The sequence below is a fragment of the Elgaria multicarinata genome, chromosome 4, assembly GCF_023053635.1.
Source record: "Elgaria multicarinata webbii isolate HBS135686 ecotype San Diego chromosome 4, rElgMul1.1.pri, whole genome shotgun sequence".
NCBI lineage: Eukaryota > Metazoa > Chordata > Lepidosauria > Squamata > Anguidae > Elgaria > Elgaria multicarinata.
Genome location: NC_086174.1, coordinates 85,210,648 through 85,230,553, shown reverse-complemented (window position 1 = coordinate 85,230,553; position 19,906 = coordinate 85,210,648). Strand labels below are relative to the sequence as shown.

Here is a 19,906-nt window from a genome sequence, read left to right as displayed (position 1 = left end):
AAAAAAAGACAGTAGTGGTAAAACACATGGGAGGGTTGCTAGTGGAGGACAATAACATCTGGGCCTCCCATGAAATTCCACAAGTGAATGTGTCAGGGTGACAATGCATCTGGAAGCCACCAAAAAATGGCTCAACCCAACAGCTTAAAGGGGAAACAAGCATTTTGCCGTTGTATTGATCTGTCCTCCCAGTATTGGGTTGACCATACTGATACGCTGGATAGAGAAAAAGGGGTCAACAATTATTTTTCCTTTACGACTGTTACATTTGTCCACACAGTGTGGCACAGAAAGATATCATCTAGACATTTGGGTAAATTTGTTAGATTCAATTTAGACAATAGATTTTTTTTAACACATAAAAGCCAAGTTTAAGAATGGTTGTGTTAAAGACATCCACAGAAAAGTTTGATTTATTTGTTCAATAAATGCATGATATTTCTAATGATCATCTAACTCCATTTAAAAAATCCCAAATTACAAAGCCCTCAGATGAGTAAAACACAAATTTATTTCTTGGATTAAGCTACAAACACTCATCTGTAAAGATAAAATACTTCAGGCAATGCCAATCATGAAGGAAAAACATATTTGGCTACTGCAAGTAACATGACCTTTAAGGGCCATGGTATCCTCCTTCAAGACCTGGTAAACCTGCAAGAATGAGTCACATTAGTAAATCACTATTCAACCCACATTGTGCTTTTCCAAGAGAATGAGGATTACAACAGCGAAGGCCGGCTGCCCACTGACAATCATGGGAACCGACCTCAGCAATAAATCCAGGCATTATCTGGCTCAACATTGACCAGTTCTCACGCCACAACAACTCTTTTGATGTGACCGTCAAAACCCAAGGATGCCCAAGAACAGGACCAGGAGCAAAAAAAAAAAAAAAAAAAGTTAATAATTTAGTAAAAAATATGTAAAGCCTGCTTTCCGAGGGATCATTCTCTCTGTGTGGACATTTTATTCTGTGCCAAGGAATTCACAGGTTGTTGTTTTTAAAAAAGAAGAAAACTGTTGCAATATTTGTACATGTAATACCAATATTGTGTATGATCCTACCAAACGTTAAGCATTGTTAAGTCTCATTGATGATAGAGAGAGAAATGTAAGCACATACTTCCCCCATTGAAAAAACAAAACAATGGAATTTAAAAGGGCTTAATGTCACCTGGATCTTGCCCGATATTTACTATATAGGCACCATGCAGTATTGTTGATTTTTCATTTCCACCTTCCATGTGTACACACAGCTAGGTACAAGTGTGTGCGTTCCTCACACACATCTACACAGTTCTGTTTTCTGCAGAGGAAATGTATCACACAGAAAGCAGCCCTTCTCCTTCTTTGCCAGCCATTCTGGAAACATGGTCAATGATTTTTTAGAAGCTTAGATGTCTGTCAGGGGCCCCTTCTAGTCAGCTGGTCTTATGCGCATGTGTGTACATCTGTACACGCTTAGAATTCCTCCATTAATCTTAACCACTTCCATGGATTCCATGTACATCCATATGGAAATAGACTCTGTGGAGTTCATTTGTACACAGGGCCCTTTTCATGATGATACTGAATGCATGGCTGCCAGGGGCACAATCCCTTTCTCTGCACACATTCAATGCATGTATGAAAACATACATGGAAACAGTCCTTTTATTTTCTTATAAAGGTTCTAGCAGAGTAAAGGGAAATGGTGATGTTTAAAATGCTCAGCTGATATTTTTATAGCTTGTAGAAGATTCTCTCATTTCTTTCCCATTGGGGGCTCACCAGGCTCCACCATATTTTACTTTGGCCTTCACCTAACATGTCCACGGTTGTTGCTGTTTTTATTGCTTTATAAGACTGCATCAGTTTTTATTATGTGTTTTGTTATTATACGCCACCTTGAGAGGGCTCCTGCCCTGAAAGGCAGCCAAAAATATTTTTAAATAAATAAATGAAATTATAATGGCTGATGGCTATTAGCTACTAGACAACTGGCCTGCTTTGATTGGGGTTTGGGTGGAAAGAATTTGGATTTGAAATGTAGCCAGCAAATGAAAAGAAGTCTGAGTTTTTGCAGCTGACCGCAAGGAGTGTCCTTGTGTCTACACCAGCCCAGTGTGGGCTGGTCACGGCAAAGTCCCTGTGTGTCCAAATGATGTGCAGGGACTCCTGGGGGCAGGGGGGATGGGCACAGTTTTTCCCAGGGATAAAGAAACCCTTGGGAAAACCCAATTCTTCCCGCAGTCTCGGGATCATCCGAAGACTGCATCCCAAAATGGGCACAGAGCCATGTGGTGTGGCTCTGTGCCCAACAGAGAAGATGGTGGCAGCGATTTTGCCACCCCTGGGATAGCGGGGAGCGGTTTGGGGGTATTTTTGGTTTCTTTTCTTTTTTTAAATCTACTCGCTTTTTCCTGGAGTGGGGCCTCACTCTTGCACAACTGGCTCCACTCATGGGGGGGGGAAATGGTAGCTGTGATGTGCTTCTTTCCTCCTGGCGCCACATGTGCATCCTGGGGGAGGATCTCACGATCAGGATATTTCAAGATCCTCCTGGAAGGCTGGGAGGTGTAGAAAGGGCCAAAGAAGCTCTGGGAAAACTCGATTCTTCCCACAGTCTCAGGACCATCTCAAGACTGTGGGAGGTGTGGATGCCCATGGGCACAGAGCTGCGCCACGTGGCTCTGTGCCCATCAGGCGAGAGGGTGGCAGCAATTTCTCTATCCCTGCGATGGCGGGGTGTGTGTTAAGGGGTACATGGTCATTCCCCCCCTTTTTTTCATTGAAGCAGAGCTTTGCTCATGGGGGGGGGGGGAAATGGCAGTCATGACATGCTTCTTTCTTCCCGGCATGTGATGCGCCATGTGTGGATCCAGGGGGAGGATTTCGGAACCAGGAAATCCCGAGATCCTCCCCACTCTGTCCTGGAAGGACGGGAGGTGTAGAAAGGGCTCCTTTTGCTGTATAATATTTGCTTTCGGTGGGTGGGTGGGGGACTGATGCTTTCCAGAACAGCATCGGGCGCATGCTTCATTGTTTCCAACTGTTTGAGATGTAAATAACCTGATATTACAAATATTCGTGATTTCCAGTTTGAACTTCTTATGAAGAAATGATCCTAAGGAAACTTCTAATAGTTCAGGGAAGAGGGTAATGGCAAAGCAGTAGCTTGTCAGCAGAGTGGGAAATCCCCTTTGTGAGCCTTCTCCAAAAATTCTCAAGGAATTCACAGCTATTTATAACAGTGGTGGGGAACCTCTCGCAGCCCAAGGACTGGATTCAATTTGACACAAGTTCTCGGAGGCTTGCATTCCAGTGCTGGGTGGGGCCACAGGGCAAAACGGATGGGACCAAAACAGCAGCATATTTTAGCTTCAACTTCTGCTGGTAATTAAGCCATAGGAGAGGAATTTCAACCTTTTAGAATAGGGAAAGAAACAAAGCCGGAAAAGCACCCAAAGGCCAGTAGATAAGGGAAAGGGGCTGTGGCCAGAAAAAGAGGAGAACCCCCTCCGATGAGCGTTTCATCGCATGCATGCTACTGCCCACTTGCAGATGTTCGCATGTCCTTTAGACGATAATGCCCGCCTCCCACGTGCCTCCTGTTCCTTCTGCTCATTTTTCCATCGCAAAATAGACCCCTTTTAATCTGACTTTAAAAAAAAACAAAAAACAGAATGTGCTGCGATCTCCTGCTATGTGCAGGAAAAGCGGCATGATTAAAACAGCCCCTGAATGAGCCATCTGGTCTTTGTTTACTTCCTCATTCTTCTCCAAAAAGAAAGAGGAAGTAATGAAGGACAAACGTGGGGGTAGGGAAGCGACGGTAAGGAAATGCGATTTCCCCCCGTGTGATGACGCTTGGGATTCGAGGATAGCTGGATGTGGCCTGCGGGCCGGAGGTTCCCCATCCCAATCTATAAAATACTAACATTATAACTTATTTAAAACCCTACAAAATACATCCAGATTAAAATTCAAGACATCAGCGTAAAGTGTTAGATGGCTTTCAAATTATTAGTGGAGGGGGGGGGGAGGCTTTCATTTAGGAACACAGGAATCCAGCTTTTACCAGGCCAGATTAGTTTTCCATTGAGCTCGGTATTGCACTCTGACCAACAGTGGCTCTCAGGGTCTTCTTGGGCAGGGGTCTAGCCCACCGGAGACTAACTGATTCATTTAACTGGAGATGCCACAGACTGAACATATGGTGTCCCGCATGCCAAGTACGGGCTCAACCAAGTAGCTAAGTGCCCTCCCATAAAGCTTCCAAATAACCACTTCCAGTAACTCTCCTTGAGAAGGGAATTCCACCGTGGGGAAAAGTCTTTGTCTTAACAAGGAACACCTAACAGCACAAGCATTGCTCTGTGCGGCCTTCCCCAACCCAGTGATCTCTAGACATGTTGGACTACAACTCCCATAATCCCCAGTCAGCATGGCCCATATTATGGTCCTAATGCCCTCCAACACACCCTGTTCGAAAGCCTGACTGAAATGGGTCCAGATAATCAGCATCGTTCAAATACACCTGGAGTTGCGAGGCTACTTCCTTCTCAATCATCTTGGCCACGAATGGAATTCTTGAGACTGGCCAGTAATTTCCCAAATCTGTTGGGTCAAGGGAAGTTTTCTTTAATAGAGGTCTTATTACTGCCTCTTTCAGGCAAGATGGAAAGTGGCATTAATTGCTTCCCTTAGCCATGTGGCCAGTCCTGTCCTGGCTGATTTAATTAGCTAGTATGAGCAATGGTAGTAGCCCTACTTTTCCAGATACTTGTCCATCTCCTCAAAATTCACAAGTTGATTTCCCCCCCCAAAGCAGTGCCTTCCAATACCAAGGTTTTATCCACCTCACCTGTCCCAATGTTGGAGTCCATATCAAGGTGAATCTGAGCAAAGAATGAGGCAAATTGTTCACAGCAAGCAAGTTCCTCTGACTGTTCTGGCTCCCTTTTCCAGCACCCTAGTGAAGGCCACACACAGTGCAGAATGGCATCCCTGGTCTATTCTGTATGGATGTGATGGAGGCAGAATGGAGGCTTTCTTGCCTGCCTTCACTTCCATAGAGTAGGTCTCCAAGTGGATTCCAGTCTGTATTCAGTCAGTTTTGTCCCAAGTTTCATTTCATTCATTTATTGCATTTTTATACCGCCCAATAGCCAAAGCCAAGTTTTCCTCCAACAACGTTCTAGACTTCATCCCTTCTGTTTCATTGCCCTTAGTTCCTGGCTTGGCTCTACCAGGAGAAAAAGGATAGGCGTGAAAGTGTCAACCACCCTGGCCATTTCTCTATTCCAGAGATCAGCCAGGCTTCAATAATATCACCAACACATGAGCCAGGAACAGCTGATCTCAAAGTACATTCAGAAAACTATTCAAATCCACCAGGCGTCTGGGCAGACCGTTTTAACCGGAGGGCCACTCCTGCAGAGGTTTATAGCAACATCCGGTCTAAAACTAACCAGAAAGTAATCAGACCATGACACATATTCTACTCATGCGGCATTGGGCTGCATGAGTGGGGCCACATACAAATTGGGTTGGATCCATGATTGTCATGGCGGTCATGAAATCCTGAGACACTCCTGACTGAAGAACCTCAGCATGAATTCCTCCCAGCAAAAGAAGCCCAGAGTAATCCAAAGCCAGTCCCCGAGCTCACGTTTCCCTTTGGGCACATGTTTTCAGCATAAAGTGGAACCAGTATTTTTTTAACACTGATTTCTATTAGGAGCAAGCAGAGTAGAAGCTTGGGTCATGAGACTGGGATGCCCCCTTGTGGAATCTTTCTGCAATATTTTTCAATAAAGGTACAGCAAGCCACTCTTGGAATGCAGTGGCCATGCAGCCTGTTAAGAGGACTGGGAAATCTCTCTCCTTGCCAGAGACCTTGGAGAACCACTGCCAGTCAGAACAGACCATATTGTTATTACATTTGTATGCCCCCGCCCACCCTCCTTTATGACAGGCAGGGCCTGCCCAAGATATTTTGCTGCCTGAGGTAAGAGGACAAGGTGGTGCACACACACACGTCTCCCACAATTCTACCTACAGAAGCAAACTGGACTGGCAGTTGAATTGTGTGTCAACAGTATTGACACGACAGTATCCTCCACATGTGAGGGCAGCAGATTAGTTTAGAGCAGAGCTTTCCAAACTGTGTGTCGCGACACGTTAGTGTGTCAGCTGCAGTGTGTAGGTGTGTCACATGAACGTAATGAGAAACCTCTGAGTCTATGTGAAATAAGCAATACCAACTTGCATGCAATTTTACGCAGCAAAGGTGCCGATTAGTATGGTGCACTAGTATATTACCCTTCCGTCGTATCCATGTATGCACACCACAGTCGAGGGATCATACAGGTACTGCGCATGTGCAGTATGCATAATCAGGTCAAAACAGCTCATTCCGCGTCACTTCCGGTGACACGGCTGCACCTGGAATGACGTATTCAAGAAATTCCATGGGTCCAGTTTTTTGATAGAACACCATCTCAACCGCCGTTCGATCGCAACTCGACAAAATTGGTTCAATGTGAAAAGTCTTGGAAATGTATGTTATTACCTTACAAATCATATATTTTAAAAAATATAAATGAAAGTTTTCATGAGACATGTGTCCTCATACATTTCGTTATTACAATTTATGTATGTGTCCGTATCTCTTATAAGGGGTTAGTTTAACCTCCGGTTTGCTAGTAAAACTGAATTACTGTGTCGCGAAATGATGCATGTCTAAAAAGTGTGTCACCAACATGAAAAGTTTGGAAAGCTCTGGTTTTGAGAGTCCAGGACCAGCTGGGCGACACACAGAGTGGGGCTCAGGAGGAATGACTTAGGGGGTTGCCTGTGGTGAAATCCTCACCCTACCTCATGGAAGGCAGGGTGAGCACCTTGTGGCTTCCAAATGTTTGGATCTACAACTTTGATCATCCCTCACCATTGGCTATGCTGGCTAGATCAGGGAGGAGTTGTAGGCCAAAACATCTAGAGGTCCACAAGTTGCCCACCCCTGCTTTAAGGATCTCAGGACAGTATACAAGATGCCCTGAGGAACTTACAACCTAAAATTCACCAACCACATCTTTAGACTGTGAGAACCTGGTCTCAGTTTTTCATGCACTATTAACCTCGAGACTAGATTAGTGCAATGGCATTCTGCATTGGGACCCCTTTGAAGACTGTTGACGCTTCACTTGTGTGTTCTGACTGCAGTGGATAGGTTAGCATACATAGCACAGTATGGAAAACTTCCCTGACCCACCCAGCAGCATTGGCTTGTAGTCCACTTCCCATTCAAAATGTTCATTTTATAAAGCCTTTAAGGTGCAATCCTATGCAAGCTGAGACAGACAAGAGTCCAACAACTTTCAGTATTCCCCAGCCAGCCACGCTGGGAATAGGGCATTTGTCTGTCTAAACATGAAACAGCTAGGGCCTCAGCTAGGGTCTCTGTATGTCTCTGCCTGAACATTAAAAATCAGCTGAGAATAGTCGAATAAACAGCTAGCAGTGGACAGGTTTCCTCAGGGGCAGGATCCTAGTTATGGAATTCACTCCCCAGAGAAGTTTGCCTGGCACCATCTTTATTATCGATTAAATAGCAAGCAAAGAATATATTCTCCAAGGCTTTTTAAACTCTATTTTACTGCCATTCTTATTGCTACATGTTCTGTATTTGCTTTTAATGTTGTTTACTTCATTTTAAATTATATACATACATGTTTTAACTTGTATACAATTCTGAGAATGCCAGTGAAATTAAAGGCTGTGTATAACATTGAACAAATAAATCAAAATTCAGTGCAAAGGAAACAATAGGAGGTCTACATAATAAAATGGTGTTATTCTTTTCTCCCTCCCCATTTTACCCTCACAGCAATCTTGTGAGGTAGACTAGGCTAAGAGATAGTGACAAACTCAAGGTAGCCATGACTTATTGGGGGTTTGACATTAACCCCGAAGCCACACTGGCATTCTTCCAACACTGGGCCACATGGACACACACACAAAGGGTTGATCTAATGATCCACACAAATTTACTTTCATTTAAACGAGCAGCTGAAGTTTTTCCTGGCAGGAAGATTCAGTGATTAAAGAGAGCAAGGAAGTGTCACCTGCTTAATATTTGGTTGTCAGCTATTAAAGGCAGAGAATCTGGATCAGTAAGATGATGATAGTGCAAACTATGCATGTCTACTCAAAAGTAAGCCCCAATGAGCTCAATGGGACATAATCCAAAATATGTAGGTTTAAAGCCTAACTGGAGTTACTTTCTCCGCTCTTATATTTGATATTTTTCTCTATCAGGGGTCAAAAGATGCCAATGGGTTTCAAGGGCAATTGCAGCTGAAGTTCGAACTGCTAACCTTTGACCCATGCCCTTAACAACTGTTCGAGTTGTTTGCAATAGCAGCGGGAAATGTATAGCTGTGCACAGAGTATTTTTATTATTATTTTCTAGTCCAGATTCTCTGCCTTTATGAACAGACAATCGAATATTAAACCGGTGACTATTCCTCGCTCTGTTTCCCCTCTTTAAAGCAAAGCCTCGTTATAAGCATAACACATTATCGTTGGACAAAATAAACCCAAGTCAGGAAACTCAAAGATTTTGCCCTTTAACAACTAAAATTCAGCTAATAAAAACAAGCTTCCCTGACCGGGAATCGAACCCGGGCCGCGGCGGTGAGAGCGCCGAATCCTAACCACTAGACCACCAGGGAACTGAAAAACAATTTCTTCTTTTTCTTTATGAGAAAGTTTTCCATTGGTTTACTCCCTCTTAATCTTCATAGGCCCCACCCATAAATGTCTGCCAGCCTGATTCACCTATCAGCATGACGTCCAGGGCCTAAAGCCTTTCCCATCTAGGACGCTCCTTGGCAACCGAACTGACGATCCCGCCTCCCTTAGGTGGGAGGTCGGATTGGCTTTGTCATTGACTGCGTTTAAAAAGGGGCGTGCCAGACAGAGACTACCCTTTCCCTTTACTCCTTCCAACTTTCAGTTCTCGGTGCTCACGCCAACATCGCGAGAATTAGTGCCATGCATTTTCTTCCAGAGAGATAAAAATTATAGAAGTACATCAATTCTTTCGATAGTATCCTTCCGGGATCACATTGGAACCTACTTAAACATCTGACAGCAGCGCTTCCCATAAAAATCAATGGAGAAACACAAGATTTTGCCGTAGCTGTGACCGGACACCATCGTGTCCATAAACACCTCAAAAGGAGAGCAACATGGTAGATTGGTAGGGAGGATGAGGCGGGATTGGATTCCTAGCCAAATAACCCCCCACCACACACACACAAAGCCACCCCTCCAGGTGAGGCAAAAGTCAGGCTGTTTGCATAAAATGCTCCCTCAGATTCCCTCTCATCCCAAACTTGGGCACCATTGACTTGCACATCGCACAACAGGTTGGTATGGGGAACTAGTCTGTAGATAGCCATTTTATGACACATTCCACCTTTGTCCCATTTGGGGAATAATTTGGTAAAATAGACTTACTTGTTTTTATGCAACTTGCGGAATGGGACGAGAGTGAACAATGTGTAAACCTAACAGGGATTCATATGTTATATAAAAATTAAATGAAAGAGAAATATAAAACAATGAATTAGGATTTTAGAATGTAGCGAATAAAAATAAATCCTTGTGTTTATTAGCAGTTTATAATCATCTAATATAAAACCTACTAAAATGAATTAAAATTAGAGCAATTGTCGTTAAAATACAAAGCTTTAAAACTTCTGAAGACACATCACTGTTATTGCACCAGGAGTTTTAAAGCACAGCTTGAAGAGTGCAGAATTTTTCATTCATTGAACATATAAAGAGCAATCCTTTAAACAGTATTGGAAAGCATGTTATAAGAAAAATGTCACCTTCCCTGACCGGGAATCGAACCCGGGCCGCGGCGGTGAGAGCGCCGAATCCTAACCACTAGACCACCAGGGAACTGTACCAGGGTGTTGTAGTCTCCTTTATACAAAAATAAATACTCTTTTTCATTCAATGAAGAGAGAAATTATATGCATTAACAATAAAACCTAGATACTAAAACATCTCTTCCCTGACCGGGAATCGAACCCGGGCCGCGGCGGTGAGAGCGCCGAATCCTAACCACTAGACCATCAGGGAATCTGATTGCTGCTTACTGCCAAGCTTTACATTTCACATTAATTTGGTCACAGTAGTAATTGCAATTTATACAGAGGAAATTAGCTATTTCATACAAATTAAACTTATTAGAAGCCTATTCTATGACTGTTCCATGTCTGAAACTAAATAGCGTTCCCTGTCCTACCTTCTTTAGGAAGCTATATACATTCTTCCTGGTTTTCCAATATATGTGCTGATTTATTCCTATGATGGTAAATATCTTACCTAGCAGCATGGGCATAACCTTGCCTTGAAGAAACATACAGACTGGGTTTCCCCAACCTGATGCCCTTCAGATGTGTAGTCTTAATATCTTTTGCATTATTTATTAACAGCCTTGGTTGACTTGATGGATGGATGACCTTTATCAAAAGTGGACTGGGGGGGAAGCATAACCCTCTTAATTCGGGACGGTGTAAAAGCCGGAACGGAACGGAACAGGCCGGAACAGCCCCATTATATTAAAAAACCATACCAAAAACAGTGGCATGTGTTAGCAACACCTGAGAACAATATTTTAAGACTAAAACCATACCAATATTATATCATTATTAACCCCAGAACTCCCAAAATGACGTCCGGAACAGAATGGGATGGCCGGAACGGCCACTAGGGAACGAGCGATATCAACCAAACTCACCAGACATGCATAACTAAATGGCAGGGATGCAATAGGCCACAAAAGTTGCCCCGAAACCACGTTCAGATACCCGTTCCGGGCAAAAACGTGTATTGCGCAAAACCGGCCGTAACGGCAGCTTCCCAACGAGGAAAGTAAACCAAACTCACCAGATGCACCTAACTAGGTGGGGCAAATATAGAAAGCTCCAAAAGTTTCCCCGAAACCACGTTCAGATACCCGTTCCGGGGGGAAACGCGTATTGCGCAAAACCGGCCGTAACGGCAGCTTCCCAATGAGGAAAGTCAACCAAACTCACCAGATGCACATAACTAGGTGGGGCAAATATAGAAAGCTCCAAAAGTTGCCCCGAAACCACGTTCAGATACCCGTTCCGGGGGAAAACGCGTATTGCGCAAAATGGGCCGTAACGGCAGCTTCCCAATGAGATAAGTGAACCAAACTCACCAGATGCACATGACAAGGTGGGACAAATATAGAAAGCTCCAAAAGTTGCCCCGAAACCACGTTCAGATACCCGTTCCGGGGGAAAACGTGTATTATGCAAAATGGGCCGTAACGGCACCTTCCCAATGAGGTAAGTCAACCAAACTCACCAGATGCACATGACAAGGTGGGACAAATATAGAAAGCTCCAAAAGTTGCCCCAAAACCACGTTCAGATACCCGTTCTGGGCAAAAACGCGTATTGTGCAAAACGGGCCGTAACGGCACCTTCCCAATGAGGTAAGTCAACCAAACTCACCAGATGCACATGACAAGGTGGGACAAATATAGAAAGCTCCAAAAGTTGCCCCCAAACCACGTTCAGATACCCGTTCCGGGCAAAAACGCGTATTGCGCAAAACGGGCCGTAACGGCACCTTCCCAATGAGGTAAGTCAACCAAACTCACCAGATGCACATGACAAGGTGGGACAAATATAGAAAGCTCCAAAAGTTGCCCCGAAACAACGTTCAGATACCCGTTCCGGGGGAAAACGCGTATTGTGCAAAATGGGCCGTAACGGCAGCTTCCCAATGAGATAAGTGAACCAAACTCACCAGATGCACATGACAAGGTGGGACAAATATAGAAAGCTCCAAAAGTTGCCCCGAAACCACGTTCAGATACCCGTTCCGGGGGAAAACGCGTATTGTGCAAAATGGGCCGTAACGGCACCTTCCCAATGAGGTAAGTCAACCAAACTCACCGGATGCACATGACAAGGTGGGACAAATATAGAAAGCTCCAAAAGTTGCCCCAAAACCACGTTCAGATACCCGTTCCGGGCAAAAACGCGTATTGTGCAAAACGGGCCGTAACGGCACCTTCCCAATGAGGTAAGTCAACCAAACTCACCAGATGCACATGACAAGGTGGGACAAATATAGAAAGCTCCAAAAGTTGCCCCCAAACCACGTTCAGATACCCGTTCCGGGCAAAAACGCGTATTGCGCAAAATGGGCCGTAACGGCACCTTCCCAATGAGGTAAGTCAACCAAACTCACCAGATGCACATGACAAGGTGGGACAAAAATAGAAAGCTCCAAAAGTTGCCCCCAAACCACGTTCAGATACCCGTTCCGGGCAAAAACGTGTATTGCGCAAAATGGGCCGTAACAGCAGCTTCCCAATGAGGAAAGTCAACCAAACTCACGGGATGCACATAACTAGGGGGGACAAATATAGAAAGCTCCAAAAGTTGCCCCGAAACCATGTTCAGATACCCGTTCCGGGGAAAAACACGTACTGCGCAAAACCGGCCGTAACGGCAGCTTCCCAATGAGATAAGTGAACCAAACTCACCAGATGCACATGACAAGGTGGGACAAATATAGAAAGCTCCAAAAGTTGCCCCAAAACCACGTTCAGATACCCGTTCCGGGGGAAAACGCGTATTGTGCAAAATGGGCCGTAACGGCACCTTCCCAATGAGGTAAGTCAACCAAACTCACCGGATGCACATGACAAGGTGGGACAAATATAGAAAGCTCCAAAAGTTGCCCCAAAACCACGTTCAGATACCCGTTCCGGGCAAAAACGCGTATTGTGCAAAACGGGCCGTAACGGCACCTTCCCAATGAGGTAAGTCAACCAAACTCACCAGATGCACATGACAAGGTGGGACAAATATAGAAAGCTCCAAAAGTTGCCCCCAAACCACGTTCAGATACCCGTTCCGGGCAAAAACGCGTATTGCGCAAAACCGGCCGTAACGGCAGCTTCCCAATGAGGTAAGTCAACCAAACTCACCAGATGCACATGACAAGGTGGGACAAATATAGAAAGCTCCAAAAGTTGCCCCAAAACCACGTTCAGATACCCGTTCCGGGCAAAAACGCGTATTGTGCAAAACGGGCCGTAACGGCACCTTCCCAATGAGGTAAGTCAACCAAACTCACCAGATGCACATGACAAGGTGGGACAAATATAGAAAGCTCCAAAAGTTGCCCCGAAACCACGTTCAGATACCCGTTCCGGGGGAAAACGCGTATTGTGCAAAATGGGCCGTAACGGCAGCTTCCCAATGAGATAAGTGAACCAAACTCACCAGATGCACATGACAAGGTGGGACAAATATAGAAAGCTCCAAAAGTTGCCCCCAAACCACGTTCAGATACCCGTTCCGGGCAAAAACGCGTATTGCGCAAAATGGGCCGTAACGGCACCTTCCCAATGAGGTAAGTCAACCAAACTCACCAGATGCACATGACAAGGTGGGACAAAAATAGAAAGCTCCAAAAGTTGCCCCCAAACCACGTTCAGATACCCGTTCCGGGCAAAAACGCGTATTGCGCAAAATGGGCCGTAACAGCAGCTTTCCAATGAGGAAAGTCAACCAAACTCACCGGATGCACATAACTAGGGGGGACAAATATAGAAAGCTCCAAAAGTTGCCCCGAAACCATGTTCAGATACCCGTTCCGGGGAAAAACACGTACTGCGCAAAACCGGCCGTAACGGCAGCTTCCCAATGAGATAAGTGAACCAAACTCACCAGATGCACATGACAAGGTGGGACAAAAATAGAAAGCTCCAAAAGTTGCCCCAAAACCACGTTCAGATACCCGTTCCGGGGAAAAACGCGTATTGTGCAAAACGGGCCGTAACGGCAGCTTCCCAATGAGATAAGTCACCAGATGCACATGACAAGGTGGGACAAATATAGAAAGCTCCAAATGTTGCCCCAAAACCACGTTCCGATACCCGTTCTGGGCAAAAGTTCATATTGCTCAAAACAGACCGTAACAACAGCTTCCCAATAAGTCAGCCAAACTCACCAGACGCACATTACTAGATGGGACACATATAAAAAGCTCCAAATGTTGCCCCAAAGCCAGGTTCCAATACCCATTCCAGGCAAAAACCCATATTGCTCAAAACGGGCCGTAACGGCAGTTTTCCAATGAGGTAAGTCAACCAAACTCACCAGATGCGCATTACTAGGTGGGACAGATGTAAAAAGCTCCAAAAGTTGCCCCGAAACCACGTTCAGATACCCGTTCTGGGCAAAAGTCTGTATTGCCCAAAACGAGCCGTAACGGCAGCTTCTCAATGAGGTAAGTCAACCAAACTCACCAGAAGCACATTACTAGATGGGACAGATATAATAACCCCTGAAATTTCCATGAAAGTCAGGTTCTGTTACCCATTCCGGGCCATAGTTCATATTCCCAAAATTAGCTGGAAAAGAAAATTATGGGTGAGGAAAATGAGGCACTATCTATTGTCGCGAAATTGCCTCGAAAGGCAACTTCTATGTGTGTGAATGCAATCAAATAAACTACTTTCATTGTACTAACTGGAACATTTAATAAACTTTCTCAGAATCCAGAGTGAAGTTCTGCAAAGATGGTTTCCTACAGAAGCCCATAGTTGTCATGTGGTTTGGTAGTGTGCTTAAAATATCAGTCTATGATGGCATTGTTGGGGTTGGGCTGTCTCATTCCATCATGAAGCTTACAATGACCTGTGGCTATTCACATCTTTCAACCTAACTTATCCCACAGGGTTATTACAAAATTGGGAAAGGCCATTGTAGTTCACCATGCGTTTCTGGGTGGCGGGTGGGATATAAATGTTCTGTCAAAAAAGCCCAGGTCTTTTGAGGATTGCCATGGGAGTACTGGAGGCTGCATTACAGGAAGTCCAAAAACGCGGCCCCCAACCCCTTCCAGGACTGATGGAGGCCTTCCCCTTCAGCCCTTTCCCCCAGGAAATTGGGTGCCAGTCCCGGTTGCCCTGGAGATCTCCGTTTTTCCAGAGGTCTCCCGGGTTTTCCCGGTCATCTGGTCACCCTTATCACACCAGGAGACAAAGCGTTAATGCCCACATTCCACAATCTTGACAGGTACCCCTCCCCTCCCCAAACATGGAATTTATTTTTAAAAGCCAATCACACAATTTTTAATTGTATGTTAGGTGTCTTGAATAGGTTAGTCCCATGTGAATAAGAGGGAGCTAGGTTGACCATTTGTTTGATTCAGTATAACCCATTGTCATTGGCTGTGATGTTCTGAAGCTTTATTAACATATACACTTCTTTAGTCATATTCTTTATGAAAACATGAATACAAGAAAAATAACCACAAACAGTAAGAACAAAAACAATGTACATAATATCTATATACTCTCTCTCTCTCTCTCTCTCTCTCTCTGTGTGTGTGTGTGTGTGTGTGTAAATGTAAATGCTAACATATAGCACCTGTTAACATAAATTTTTGCCTACAGTGTAGATTATTCATTTCTCACAACACTTTGGACATTTGAATATACCACGAGAAGCTTGATTTATCTCAAGGCAAGAGAGATGGTGCCAGTCCTGACAGGCTCCCTCGCACAGAACCATGGTGTCCTCCTTGGGTTTCTTGCACTGATCACCCATTAAGCACAAAGACCAAGATGAAGTGTTATACTGTTGTATTGCTGAAGACAAGAACTGGATTGTAGAAAATGTTCCTTTCGGTGGTTTTCTAGAAACAGGACTATTGAATTGCTTAATTTCTCTCTGATTTATTTGCTTCTTTATTCTCTGCTGCTGTCTCTGCATTAAACTTGGCCGTGGAAGAAGTGATTTGTGCATGAGAAGTTCATTTGCAATCCACTGCCGTACAGGCACCATGTCTGCTGGGAAAGGGACAGGTGAGCCACTGCATAGCACATGTGCAAAGAGACATACAAAAAGTTTGGTTGACTTACCTCATTGGGAAGCTGCCGTTACGGCCCGTTTTGCACAATACACGTTTTTGCCCGGAACGGGTATCTGAATGTGGTTTTGGGGCAACTTTTGGAGCTTTCTATATTTGTCCCACCTTGTCATGTGCATCTGGTGAGTTTGGTTCACTTACCTCATTGGGAAGCTGCCGTTACGGCCCATTTTGCGCAATACGCATTTTCCCCCGGAACAGGTATCTGAACGTGGTTTGGGGGCAACTTTTGGAGCTTTCTATATTTGTCCCACCTTGTCATGTGCATCTGGTCAGTTTGGTTCACTTACCTCATTGGGAAGCTGCTGTTACGGCCCGTTTTGCGCAATACGCGTTTTTGCCTGGAACGGGTATCTGAACATGGTTTCGGGGAAACTTTTGGAGCTTTCTATTTTTGTCCCACCTTGTCATGTGCATCTGGTGAGTTTGGTTCACTTATCTCATTGGGAAGCTGTCATTATGGCCAATTTCGCAAAATACGTGTTTTTGCCCGGAACGGGTATCTGAAAGTGGTTTTGGGGCAACTTTTGGAGCTTTCTATATTTGTCCCACCTAGTTATGTGCATCTGGTGAGTTTGGTTGACTTTCCTCGTTGGGAAGCTGCTGTTACGGCCGGCTTTGCGCAATAGGCGTTTTTGCCCGGAACGGGTATCTGAACGTGGTTTTGGGGCAACTTTTGGAGCTTTCTATATTTGCCCCACCTAGTTATGTGCATCCGGTGAGTTTGGTTTACTTTCCTCATTGGGAAGCTGCCGTTACGGCCGGTTTTGTGCAATACGCGTTTTTGCCCGGAACGGGTATCTGAACGTGGTTTTGGGGCAACTTTTGGAGCTTTCTATATTTGCCCCACCTAGTTATGTGCATCCGGTGAGTTTGGTTGACTTTCCTCATTGGGAAGCTGCCGTTACGGCCCGTTTTGCGCAATACGCGTTTCCCCCCGGAACGGGTATCTGAACGTGGTTTCGGGGCAACTTTTGGAGCTTTCTATATTTGTCCCACCTAGTTATGTGCATCCGGTGAGTTTGGTTTACTTTCCTCATTGGGAAGCTGCCGTTACGGCCGGTTTTGTGCAATACGCGTTTTTGCCCGGAACGGGTATCTGAACGTGGTTTTGGGGCAACTTTTGGAGCTTTCTATATTTGCCCCACCTAGTTATGTGCATCCGGTGAGTTTGGTTGACTTTCCTCATTGGGAAGCTGCCGTTACGGCCGGTTTTGCGCAATACGCGTTTTCCCCCGGAACGGGTATCTGAACGTGGTTTCGGGGAAACTTTTGGAGCTTTCTATATTTGCCCCACCTAGTTATGTGCATCTGGTGAGTTTGGTTGACTTACCTCATTGGGAAGCTGCCGTTATGGCCCGTTTTGCGCAATACGCGTTTTCCCCCGGAACGGGTATCTGAACGTAGTTTCGGGGCAACTTTTGGAGCTTTCTATATTTGTCCCACCTAGTTATGTGCATCCGGTGAGTTTGGTTGACTTTCCTCATTGGGAAGCTACCGTTACGGCCAGTTTTGCGCAATACACGTTTTTGCCCGGAACGGGTATCTGAACGTGGTTTCGGGGCAACTTTTGGAGCTTTCTATATTTGCCCCACCTAGTTATGTGCATCTGGTGAGTTTGGTTGACTTTCCTCATTGGGAAGCTGCCGTTACGGCCGGTTTTGCGCAATACGCGTTTCCCCCCGGAACGGGTATCTGAACGTGGTTTCGGGGCAACTTTTGAAGCTTTCTATATTTGCCCCACCTAGTTAGGTGCATCTGGTGAGTTTGGTTTACTTTCCTCATTGGGAAGCTGCCGTTACGGCCGGTTTTGTGCAATACGCGTTTTTGCCCGGAACGGGTATCTGAACGTGGTTTTGGGGCAACTTTTGGAGCTTTCTATATTTGCCCCACCTAGTTAGGTGCATCTGGTGAGTTTGGTTGACTTTCCTCATTGGGAAGCTGCCGTTACGGCCCGTTTTGCGCAATACGCGTTTTTCCCCGGAACGGGTATCTGAACGTGGTTTCGGGGCAACTTTTGGAGCTTTCTATATTTGTCCCACCTAGTTATGTGCATCTGGTGAGTTTGGTTTACTTTCCTCGTTGGGAAGCTGCCGTTACGGCCGGTTTTGTGCAATACGCGTTTTTGCCCGGAACGGGTATCTGAACGTGGTTTTGGGGCAACTTTTGGAGCTTTCTATATATGCCCCACCTAGTTATGTGCATCCGGTGAGTTTGGTTGACTTTCCTCGTTGGGAAGCTGCCGTTACGGCCCGTTTTGCGCAATACGCGTTTTTACCCGGAACGGGTATCTGAACGTGGTTTTGGGGCAACTTTTGGAGCTTTCTATATTTGTCCCACCTAGTTATGTGCATCCGGTGAGTTTGGTTGACTTTCCTCATTGGGAAGCTACCGTTACGGCCAGTTTTGCGCAATACACGTTTTTGCCCGGAACGGGTATCTGAACGTGGTTTCGGGGAAACTTTTGGAGCTTTCTATATTTGCCCCACCTAGTTATGTGCATCTGGTGAGTTTGGTTTACTTTCCTCGTTGGGAAGCTGCCGTTACGGCCGGTTTTGCGCAATAGGCGTTTTTGCCCGGAACGGGTATCTGAACGTGGTTTTGGGGCAACTTTTGGGGCTTATTGCATCCCTGCCATTTTGTTATGCATGACTGGTGAGTTTGGTTGATATCGCTTGTTCCCTAGTGGCCGTTCCGGCCATCCCATTCTGTTCCGGACGTCGTTTTGGGAGTTTTGGGGTTAATAGTGATATAATATTGGTATGGTTTTAGTCCTAAAATATTGTTCTCAAGTGTTGCTAACACATGCCACTGTTTTTGGTATGGTTTTTTAATATAATGGGGCTGTTCCGGCCTGTTCCGTTCCGTTCCGGCTTTTACACCGTCCCTCTTAATTCTGCTCAGTCACTCATGGAGTTTTGACACCATAGACTGTGGCATTCTCCTGGACTGGCTCCATGGATTGGGCATTTGAAACACTGTGTTACAATGGCCTGGTCCTACCTCTGGGGTCAGTTTCAGAGAGCACCATTAGGTAACTATTCCTCATCTCCTTGACAAAAGATCTATGGGTTCCGCAGGGTACTATTTTGCTCAAATATTGTTTAATGTCTATTTCAGGGGAGTTTGACCTCAGGCCCAAGGGCCAAATCCAGCTTCTGGGGCTCTCCAGATGCCCCCCTTTCCCCTGAACATTTAATGGTTTCCACCTTTTGCATGTGTGTCCCCCCCCATTCTAAAACGTTCAAATTTCCCCCAAGAAAAGCCTCTCTTTCCCAAGGCTTAGTTACTGAGAGTAAGAACTTTAAGCTCAATTATGTTGGTATTTTGGCTCCACCCCTTTTGACTTTTGCCCTGCCCACCACTGGAATGTGGCCCCTTAGAGTTCCTCTGAAATTGAGTTTGGCCCTGGGGCAAAAAAGGAATTCCTAACCCTTGATCTATATGAAGCTGCTGGGACGAGTCATTAAGGGATTTGGAGCAAAGTGCCATCATCAATATGCTGCTGACACATCAGCATATTGTCCCTGTGACATTTGGAACAGGTGAAGCTGTGCAAGTCCTGGATCAGTGTCTGGACTCAATGACGGCTGAATGAGGGACGGTAAACTGAAGCAGAATCTTGGCAAGATGGAGGCCCTTTGGGTGAACTGTTCCCAAATCCATCTGGAAGGGGCTATTTAGGCCATCGAGTTGGACCCCTGCTCATTGCAGGAATACAGTCTACAGTATCCAGTCTCTGTTTGAATACCGCCAGTGATGGAGACCCCATCACTTCCCTAGGCAGTTTTTCCTGATATTCACCTGGTCTCTGCCTTCCTTTAACTTAAGCCCATTGTTTCATGTAGCCTTGGATGATAGAGAGCAGTCTGTGGCCCTCTTTTGTGTGACAAGCAGTTATGTACTTTAAAAG

At 45.3% G+C, this 19,906-nt stretch overlaps 3 non-coding genes across 3 annotated transcripts; all 3 read right to left on the bottom strand.

Moving 5' to 3' along the window:
• Positions 1-8,648: 8,648 nt before the first annotated feature.
• TRNAE-CUC (transfer RNA glutamic acid (anticodon CUC)) lies at positions 8,649-8,720 on the bottom strand. The gene has a single exon. It is a non-coding gene; the product is annotated as a tRNA-Glu (tRNA).
• A 1,168-nt stretch (positions 8,721-9,888) lies between these two features.
• TRNAE-CUC (transfer RNA glutamic acid (anticodon CUC)) lies at positions 9,889-9,960 on the bottom strand. The gene has a single exon. It is a non-coding gene; the product is annotated as a tRNA-Glu (tRNA).
• Positions 9,961-10,071: 111 nt separating this feature from the next.
• On the bottom strand, positions 10,072-10,143 carry TRNAE-CUC (transfer RNA glutamic acid (anticodon CUC)). The gene has a single exon. It is a non-coding gene; the product is annotated as a tRNA-Glu (tRNA).
• Between the last annotated feature and the right edge of the window lie 9,763 nt (positions 10,144-19,906).